This window comes from Triticum aestivum, chromosome 6B (assembly GCF_018294505.1).
Source record: "Triticum aestivum cultivar Chinese Spring chromosome 6B, IWGSC CS RefSeq v2.1, whole genome shotgun sequence".
In the NCBI taxonomy this organism is placed as follows: domain Eukaryota; kingdom Viridiplantae; phylum Streptophyta; class Magnoliopsida; order Poales; family Poaceae; genus Triticum; species Triticum aestivum.
Window position 1 is genome coordinate 34,341,780 of NC_057810.1, and position 9,662 is coordinate 34,351,441.

The following is a 9,662-nucleotide window of genomic DNA, read 5'->3' on the forward strand; positions in this document are numbered from 1 at the left end:
TCGACTAGTGCTTCTGTAGATGCTCACCGCCTTCAGAATTCTTGTTTGTTATTCTATATATTAACCCCAGCCTAGTGTTGATACAAATAACAAAACTAGAATCCATCAGCAATGCCAAGTGAAGATCATTTACTTGCTCCTAGAGCTCTAGAGCACGTCATCTTTTTTATGAGTATATATTGCTTAAAACCATCACATTTTGTGGCTAGTGTAACAGGTTGCCACCTACAAATAACCACCAACTCTGCGGGAGTTAAATGGAACCACACGATTGACTGAAAACCACCACTTTACGTTTCGTGACATTTTGCATTGAACCGAAAATTTGATTGTGGCAAAAAACACCGAGCCATTTTCTAAGCACGTTTTGACGTGGCTGATCACTCGTGTGCCGATGAGGGCTGTCGACAACTGGGCCGGCAACGACCCAATCAAGAAGGCTATCGGTCGGGAGCTCGCCGAGCGGTTCAAGAGCGTTCCCGCACTCGTCAATCACGCCAGAGGCCTCGTGCCAGCGTTCAGGGATGACGAGAGGAAACCCGTCTTCCCCGATGGCCGCAGGGGCGTGACGGCGGTTGCCGCCCTCGTCTGGTGCATGATGAGTCTATGTCTGGCGATGTTCAGCAGGGGAACCACTGGATCACGTCAATCACGCCAGAGGCCTCGTGCCAGCGTTCAGGGATGACGAGAGGAAACCCGGCTTCCCCGATGGCCGCAGGGGCGTGCCGGTGGTTGCCGCCCTCGTGTGGTGCATGCTGGAGTCCATGTCTGGCGATGTTCAGCAGAGGAACCAGTGGATCATGTATTCGACTTTGAAATGCAGGTTTCTGGCTGATCCAGTGGACGCATGCGTGGTGGTCAAGGTATCACTACAAAAAAAAGATACATCCGTGACATTTTGGGCCGAACGAATTTTTGTTCTGTCATACTTATGACACTTCTATGACGATAATTGTGACAAAACCTAGTATCATCATAGATGTGGTGGACTCCTACTTCTATGACAAAAAATCATGACAGAACATGGGCTTTTCGTTCTGGGCGGGCCGGAGACGCAGCTGCATGACATTCTTTGGGCCGTCCACGACGGAAAAAACCGTGGTAGAAGCGAGGGCGAGGAAAATATCTGGGTGTTCCCGCTTACGGTGGCTGGTCGGGGCTGAGCGATGCGCGTTTCTCTCATACACATACGTGCGTGGGTGCGAGGCGTTGGGCTGTAACTGAACCCGAGCGAGGCGTTCGCCTATACAGAACCCGAGCGAGGCGTTCGCCTATACAGAACCCGAGCGATTGCACTACAGGCTATGCGTCACTGAAACCGAGCGATCGATCGATGCATGGCTGTTAACCCGATCGAGCGATTCCTTTTGCTACTGCTGCTAGCTGAAGTCGATCGATGCTGCCTCTGGATGAACAGTGAGCGTTGCGTGCGCGCGGGGGGGGGGGGGGGGGGGGGTGGATAAACAGTTCCCGGTGGGGGTGGATGAACAGGACCCCGATCGATCGAGCCGGTTGGGGCTCGATGAATATGACCCCGTGGAGGGCTGGATGAACAGTAGATGGTGGAGGGATGGATGAACAGTAGACCATGGAGGGGTGGTTGAACAGGAGCCCGTGGAGAGGGGTAGTTGAACAGTAGCCGGTGAAGTAGCGCGCGGTGGAGGCTGGATGAACAGGAGCCCGTGGATGAACAGTCGCAGGTGGAGGCTGGAGGAGGTCGATGGTGGATGAACAGTAGCCCGTGGAGGCTGGAGGAGGTCGACAGTGGAGATGAACAGTATCCCGTGAAGTCCCCGTTTTGCGGGACGCCACACCCCTCTCGATGAACAGGACCCCCGTTTCGACCGTAGTGCTCCAACACAAGTCCGTTTCCTCCGTTTTGCGGTACGCCACACCCCTCCCGATCAACAGGACACCGTTTCGACTGTAGGAGGTCCAACACAAGTCCATTTCCTCCGTTTTGCGGTATGCCAGACCCCTTCGATGAACAGGATCCCGTTTCGAACGTGGCCGGTCGAACACAAGGCCCTCTCCTCCGTTCTACGGTACGCCATGCCTCGTTTCCATCGCCTGTTCCGTCCAAGCCCTCCCAATGAACACGACGACGCATTCCGTTCCGACCCAGCCGGTTAGCTCCCATGAACACGACGACGACGCTGTTTCTCCGTTCCGACCCAACCATGTACACGAGTCCTAGCCATACGTATGAGCGAGTAGGCGTCTGAGACCCCGCCCGTATGTACGTACGTGGCCGTATTTACTTTCTTGCACCCTGGCCGTTGTACGTACGTGTACATGCTACGTGCGCGCCTCTACATCGACCAGTATCTACATACACATTCGTGACCAGAATGACAACGCTACATACGCTTCGACCAGGTGGGTCATGACTGTCATTCACTTCCTTGCGTGCGAAGATGTAGCTGGTGGGTCCCAGCAGTCAGGGGGGCGAATCATTTTTTTGGCCCGGACGCACTTCCTTGAGTGCGAAGATGTAGTTGGTGGGTCCCAGCAGTCAGGGGGAAACCTTTTTTTGCGAAATACAGTGGCCCGTCCGGTGGGTCTCAGCTGTCAGGTGGAGGAATCATTATTTTTTGCATAATAAGGAGGCACTTCCTTGCTGCGGCCGTGGATCCAACTGTCAGCCTCTCCACGTACAATCCACGTCCGATGAAAGTCGTTCCTTGACCATGTTGACCACGCGCGCCGAGATCACCACGGCGGTGGACGATGGCGAGGCCTAGGAAGGGGATGACGCGGAGTCGGGGAAGACGCGACAGTGGATGCCCACGCGAAGAGGAGTATGAGGATTCACTGGTTCGGCTGCGGTGTGAGGCTGCCGTCGCCGCAAAATCTGGCTAGCGGTGGGAATAGTAGGGGGCGGTGAGGCCTCCGCAGCAGCACAGCCGGCCACAGGAGACAGGAGCATGCGGCACGACCGGTGCTGCTTTGGGCGGCTGGAGCACGAAGACCAGAGGTTGAAGAAGCACTACGGCCGTTGGATGCACATCGTACGGTTACTGGAGCTAGAATCGTTCATATTGACTAAGTTGACAAAGCCCTCCGTCCCCGTCAACTTAGTAGGCCCACTACAAGAAATATGCTATCTTGTGACCTCCACTATTGGTCACTGAAAGGTCATAGTTTTTCATTTGCGACCTTTTTGTGACCAAAAACAGAAGGTCAAAAGCCGAGGGTCGTAAACTGACTATAGCGACCTTCTCTGTGAGAAGGTCGTGGACGTTTACGACCAAAATATGTTCACCGTGGCGTTTTGGTCACTAGCAACCTTCCCAGTCCATGTAGGCATCCAGCGTGGCAAGCTGATGTGGCACAAGATTCAGCCCGGTCCAATTCAGTTTTCTACATGGGCCTATCCCATTAATTCGGCCTTTTTAATGTATTTTTTTCTTGTTAATTGTCGCTAGCTACATGGGCTTGGGCCATTAATTCGGCCTTTTTTCTAAGATGCAGCCTTTTACAATCTACTGGTTTTTTATTTTCGTCCTTTTTTTGCCACTGGTCCCACCAATCAGATTTGTCCCACTTGTCATGCTTATGACAAAATTGATCCAACACATCAAAAATTTCAAAATCTTTCAAACAACCATTATAACTTGTCAGGTTTCCATTTCACGGGTATTCAAAGCACATACACAATCATTGTTTCGAATAGACCAGAGAGCAAATGAAATTGGTCCAAACCAATACTGCATTAATCTATTACAATCGTTACAGTATATTACAACCCAGATATGCCTACTATTGCCTACAACTACAACACATAATATGCTACTCTTTGCTAATATTCTTCACAGCTTCGGACATGGATTCACGCTTCATCTGTGCAAAAAATAAGAATGAACATATAAGAATAAGAACTGGTACAGAACATCAAACAGTAGCCAATGAGGGATCCAATAACTTATAATCAAGAATTGATAGCAAATGCCATGTACATAAATAATATGACTAACACTAACCAATATGCGTTCATGGAGTGACTAAAATGTTCTCACTAGCTAGGAATTTTTTTGGTATATAATATATTGACATGTCCAACTCTCTAAATTGATCATAGAAATGAAAACTGTAAGAACAAGTTTTAGAATCCAGGCATGTCAAATTTTAAGCACCAGCAGAATAGGTCTAACAAACCAGACCATGATCATCATGCGCATCAGGATTTATGGTTCTAGCAAAACAGTAAAGAGATGGACATACACGCATCAAGCATACCAGCTACTACATCACCATTCTCGTGACCAGACATCACCATTCACTAATAATTCCCATTGGGAGATCAAACTATGCATCCAACAAGCTACAGCAACAGGGAATGCAGAAAAATTTATGACCCGAGATGATGAATCAACTGGGTACATCTCAGTTTGAACAACCACGGCGAGACAACAACCGCATAATAATGCAGCGAATCAAATCTGCACGCAGGAGCAGCGCCGTTCGTGGCATCCACATGAGGTCGCGCAACATCAAGAACATGGCGCATGACAGCAGCAGACCTAGAGATCTAGGACGGAGGAAGGGGAGCTTACACTTGCGGATGCGGGCGGCCGGGTAACCGCACGAGGAGCAGGTGCTCTTCTGGAGGTGGAAGCTGCGGCGGCCGCAACGGATGCAGAATTGAAGAGGGTCCTCATGTAGCAGTAGCAGCAGCAGCATGAAGAATTGAAGACTGACCAACAGAGCCTGCAATGCAAATAGAGAGGCATGAGGAAACTGAATCCAATCACATCAAATCAAATCGAGCTGTTGCACCTTGACCTTGAGGAAAACAAACCTCATCTCATGTCATCTCAGGGAAGAATAAGAAGAAGAAAATATATGGCTGCTGCTCCATGACCATGACCTTGAATTGTTGTTGCTGCACCAGATCGAGGAAGAAGAAGACCTGCAAAAAAAGCAATAACTAGCAATGCACAAGCATGAATTCATGGAAGGACGGATGCAAGGCCAAACATCCAGCATACTGTTTCTTAATGCCCCAACTACTTAAAAAACCATGGTAGTTCTAACCATATTAAATTAAAGACAAAGTGAAGTCATGATATTGAGAGTTCCATCTTATAAAGCTTTCTGTTTAGCATATCCTAAATCACAGTCTATCTACCAATATATGAACTCTTTAGTTTTCAGAACCGAGGCTCACATATTTGGGCTGATTTGTACACTGTATTTTCAGTATTTTTTTAACTTGAGACAAACTAAATGCTAACATCAGTGACAACAAGAATTGAACAGAAATAGCTATTGAAGAAACACGTTTATAAGATAGAATGAAAATGATTTACACCACAACATATATTTCACATGTACTGGAGCTAGAGACTACAGAACACACATAATCACGCATATGCGAACAGGGTACTACTCCATGGTTCAGGTTACACTAATAAACAAAATTATACAAGCGACTAGACTAGTATCACAGATCTACAGAGTAGTACTAAACAGCTAAAAATAAGTAGTAGAAGTAACTAGTACAGGGAGCAAGTACTCCTTTCATTCACTTTAAACCGAGACAACTGAAAAGGAGTACTCCTTTCATTTAATTTACTTTAAACTGAGACTACTAAAAAGGAGTACTCCTCTCTTGAGAAGTTGATGTAAATGAAATCCAGGAGTATGTGAGAATATGGCCATCTTTATTTCTTTCTGTAAGCTTTATCTTCAGTGCCCTGTAATCACCAAAAGGCAATATCAGAAATTATCTGGTAGGCTAATAATATCAGAAAGCTTGGCAGCGACTGCACATACCTGCAGTGTTCGCTCTTCCAGGCCTTCTTGTTGTCGCCGATACTGCACGAACATTAAGTAACAATCTGATAAGCATACAGAGAGTATAAATTGGACCTTGTAAGAGAAATGCTCATATCCTATCAGCATAAACATTTCACAAATCAACATCCATGCTCATATCCTATCCAACCAGCACAAACAGTTCACAAATCAACATCCATGCTCATATCCTATCAGCATAACATTTCACAAATCAACATTCCTATTCATATCCTATCAGCATAAACATTTCAGAAATCATATCCTATCTATCAGCATAAACATTTCAAAAATCATATCCTATCTCTCAGCATAAAAAGGCACTCTTAAAGCTTAAGTTTCCTATAACTAGCAGCACCCTGTCAGAACTTAAAGCTTAGGAAGGTAGGTAGTATGTTATATGACACCTTGAAGAGTAGGACTTAAGGATGTGCTGCTGTTATACATGATGCAATTCAGCATTGGCCAGCAAGAGAAATGCTTAATCAGGAGGTATATTAGAAGAAACAGCTAGATGTATATTAGAGATAAGCTGCATCAGGATGTTGGATATCACATACCATAGGCAGAAACAGCTAGCTTGAACAACGAGAAGCTGGCATCCACCACGCCTTTTGCAGAACTAGTGATATACTTGTGAAGCGTAGGACCGGCACCGATCGTGCTTCCATGACAGGCCAAAAGGAAACCCTGCAGGACATTGAAATACGCAGCAATGTTCTCCTTGAGCATTTCCACACCAGGCAAGTCTCTGCTCCAGACCAGCCCAGCTACATCGAAAACAGGCATAACAACAATAAGTGAACACGGCCAGAGATAAATCACCAGCAAAAAAGTAGTATCACACAACCATAACGACTGCATGAATTGCAGCAGTGGGCACTAGATAGAAACAAAATACAGCGGTCAGCAGTGAGCACTAAACACGGCCAGAGATAACTTACCTCGGCTGCATACAATGGCCAAAACATATGTACTGCAGCTAATTGGCTTCTCGAGCAAGTACAAAATACTAAATTGAGATAAAACACCTAAATTTTCCCTAATTTGTGATCCTATCGGGCATGCCAAGCAACTGAAACGAATCAATGGTCACCCAGAGAGACCCTAACAGCTCTGAATGCACGCGAATGACTGTCAGCCCAGCTCACAGAATTAGTCTAGGGAATTTAGTCCGGTTTCAGACTCACCGACGGTGGCCTGCCTGGACACCACATCGCCGAGCGCGACGACCTCCGACCACTCTGTCCGCTCCAGTCCACCGGGAGCTGCCTTCGACATCATGTGTGAGAGCAGGAGAGCAAGTCAAACGAGGGAGCTCCGAGCAAGATTAGGGCCGCGCCGTGAACCGGGGATTCACCGGGTGCCTACCTGGAGGGTGTCGATGATGGTCGTCATCCCACGTGGCTGCTTGTCCGGGGCCTAGCCGAGGCCAGCGGGTGGCTCAGGCCCACCCCGTGGGGTTGGGGGAAGCCATGGCACCGCCGACACCCTGTTCGAGTTGCTGATGGAGGGGCCACGCTGGTGCCGGATCCAGCGCCCGCTGGCCTTAATGTTGCCGGATGTGGCAGACCGGCGGCGAGGGGAGAGGTGGGTGGAGGAGAGGGAGGCGGCCGCGAGGGGAGAGGTGTGGCAAAGAGGGAGGCGGCAACAAGGGGGATCTGGATCAGGAGCGGAGTGGCGGCGGCAGAAGGGATCAGGATCCTGGGAGGCGGCGGTGGAAGGGAGTGCGGCGTCGCCATCGATTCGATCTGAATCGGGGGAGTGGGAGTTAGGGTTTGGGAGGAAGGAGCGGAGGGAGGAGGTCACCGTGGTGTGGGATGTATGGATGGATGTGGATGGATGGATGGATGTGTGCCACGTCATCGATCCATGGCACACACCTTTCCACCAATGAGAATTTAAGTTTATTTTATGAGTGTAAAAATGGTTTTTTTTAAATGTATGAAATCTGTGATGGAAAATTGGATCATATTTTGTGAAAATGATCCAATATTGTGCACATGTGTGTATATTGGGATGGGGGTTTTATTTCTTTGCACAAAAAATCGTTTTTCAATTTTCGGAGTGCCAATAATCGGGTTTTTTGTGAAGGACCTAGTAAATAGTTGTTGCAAAATTGGACGAGATCAATTTTCTAAAATATTAGGCCATATTTAATGTACAATTGACCAAATGGTTGGGTGTCAAAAGGTTTTGATCCACCTCTTGTGAAAAAGACAAATTTCTGCCGATTCAGTTGGAAGCGGGTCAAATTTGAACTGCAGCTGCCTCATAGTTTGCTATTTATTTTTTCCAAAAATCATTTCTAGTTACATAAGTACCTATTTAATCAGAGAAACACCAAAAAAATTCCAAGATTCAACCACTAGCTAGGAACGGTCATTCCCGCCGTTTTGACCGCATTTTGAAATGGGCATAAAAAATTCAAAAAAAATCAAAAAATTGGGAAACCTTCGCATTGTGTCATTATATGTGGCCAAGTTCCTAGGAAAAATGACAAACTTGTAATACGACAATTATTTTTAAAAAGTGTTCTTAGAAATGAGCTATCATCTCTCAAGATTCACGGCTTCAAGCCAAATGATCAATCTTATGGCCACATTCATGGCATAGTTTGTTCAAATGAACTCATATTGTGCACAAGTGTGTATATTGGAATGGCAAACAATCCCTAAGAAAGTTTTCGTTTTCTTTGGACGAAAAAACCATTTTCCATTTTCTGAGTGCCTGAAATGAGTTTTTTTGTGAAGGACCTACCATATATTTGTTGCAAAATTGGACCAGATCAATTTTATAAAATACTAGACCATATTTAATGCACAATTGACCAAATGGTTGGGTGTCAAAAGTTTTGATCCACCTCTGGTGAAAAAGACAAATTCCCGCCGATTTAGTTGGAAGCGGATCAAATTTGAACTGCAGCTGACTCATAGTTTGCTCTTTATTTTTCACAAAAATCATTTCTAGGTACATAAGTATCTATTTAATCAGAGAAACACCAAAAAATTCCATGATTCAACCACTAGCTAGGAACGGTCAAGCCCGCCATTTTGACCGCATTTTGAAACGGGCATAAAAAATTCAAAAAAAAATCAAAAAATTGGAAAACCTTCGCATTGTGTCATTATATGTGACCAAGTTTCCAGGAAAAATAATAAACTTTTAATACGGTAATTATTTTAAAAAAGTGTTCTCAGAAATGAGCTATCAAGTGTGAAGATTCATGGCTTTCAAGCCAAATGATCAATCTTATGGCCACATTCATGGCATAGTTTGTTCAAATGATCTCATATTGTGCACAAGGGTGCATATTGGAATTCCAAACAATGTTGCCTAAGGAAGTTTTCATTTTCTTTGCACGGAAAATTCATTTTTCATTTTCTGAGTGCCCAAAAGGAGGTTTTTTTGTGAAGGACCTACCAAATAGTTGTTGTAAAAATGGACCAATTAAATTTTATAAAATACTAGGCCATATATAATGCAGAATTGACAAAATGGTTGGGTGAAAAAAGTTTTGATCCACCTATGGTGAAAAAGACAAATTCCCGTCGATTAAGTTGGAAGCGGGTCAAATTTGAACTGCAGCTGCCTCATAGTTTGCTCTTTATTTTTTCCAAAAATCATTTCTAGGTAAATAAGTATCTATTTAATCAGAAATACATGGTTTTATGGCGAGACATCGAGGTTTGGACGGTGGCCGAGGATCCCAACTCTAGAGCGCGTAAGCTCGCATGCCTGCCACGTGGTCACCGCGTGACCGTGGCGTTGCCATGTGTTCTGGGCGGCCTAGGCATGTCTAGTGGGTTGGGCACTCCCCAGGTAGGTGCTAGGAAGAAAATCACAACATAAGATTCTCACGA

The 9,662-nt window shown here is 46.0% G+C and overlaps 1 long non-coding RNA gene across 1 annotated transcript; it reads right to left on the reverse strand.

The window, feature by feature from the left end:
- Positions 1-4,044: 4,044 nt before the first annotated feature.
- LOC123133314 (uncharacterized) lies at positions 4,045-6,551 on the reverse strand. Its single transcript, XR_006465223.1, has 4 exons — positions 6,360-6,551; positions 5,779-5,820; positions 4,802-5,699; positions 4,045-4,710 (listed from the first exon to the last, which is right to left on the reverse strand). It is a non-coding gene; the product is annotated as an uncharacterized lncRNA (long non-coding RNA).
- Between the last annotated feature and the right edge of the window lie 3,111 nt (positions 6,552-9,662).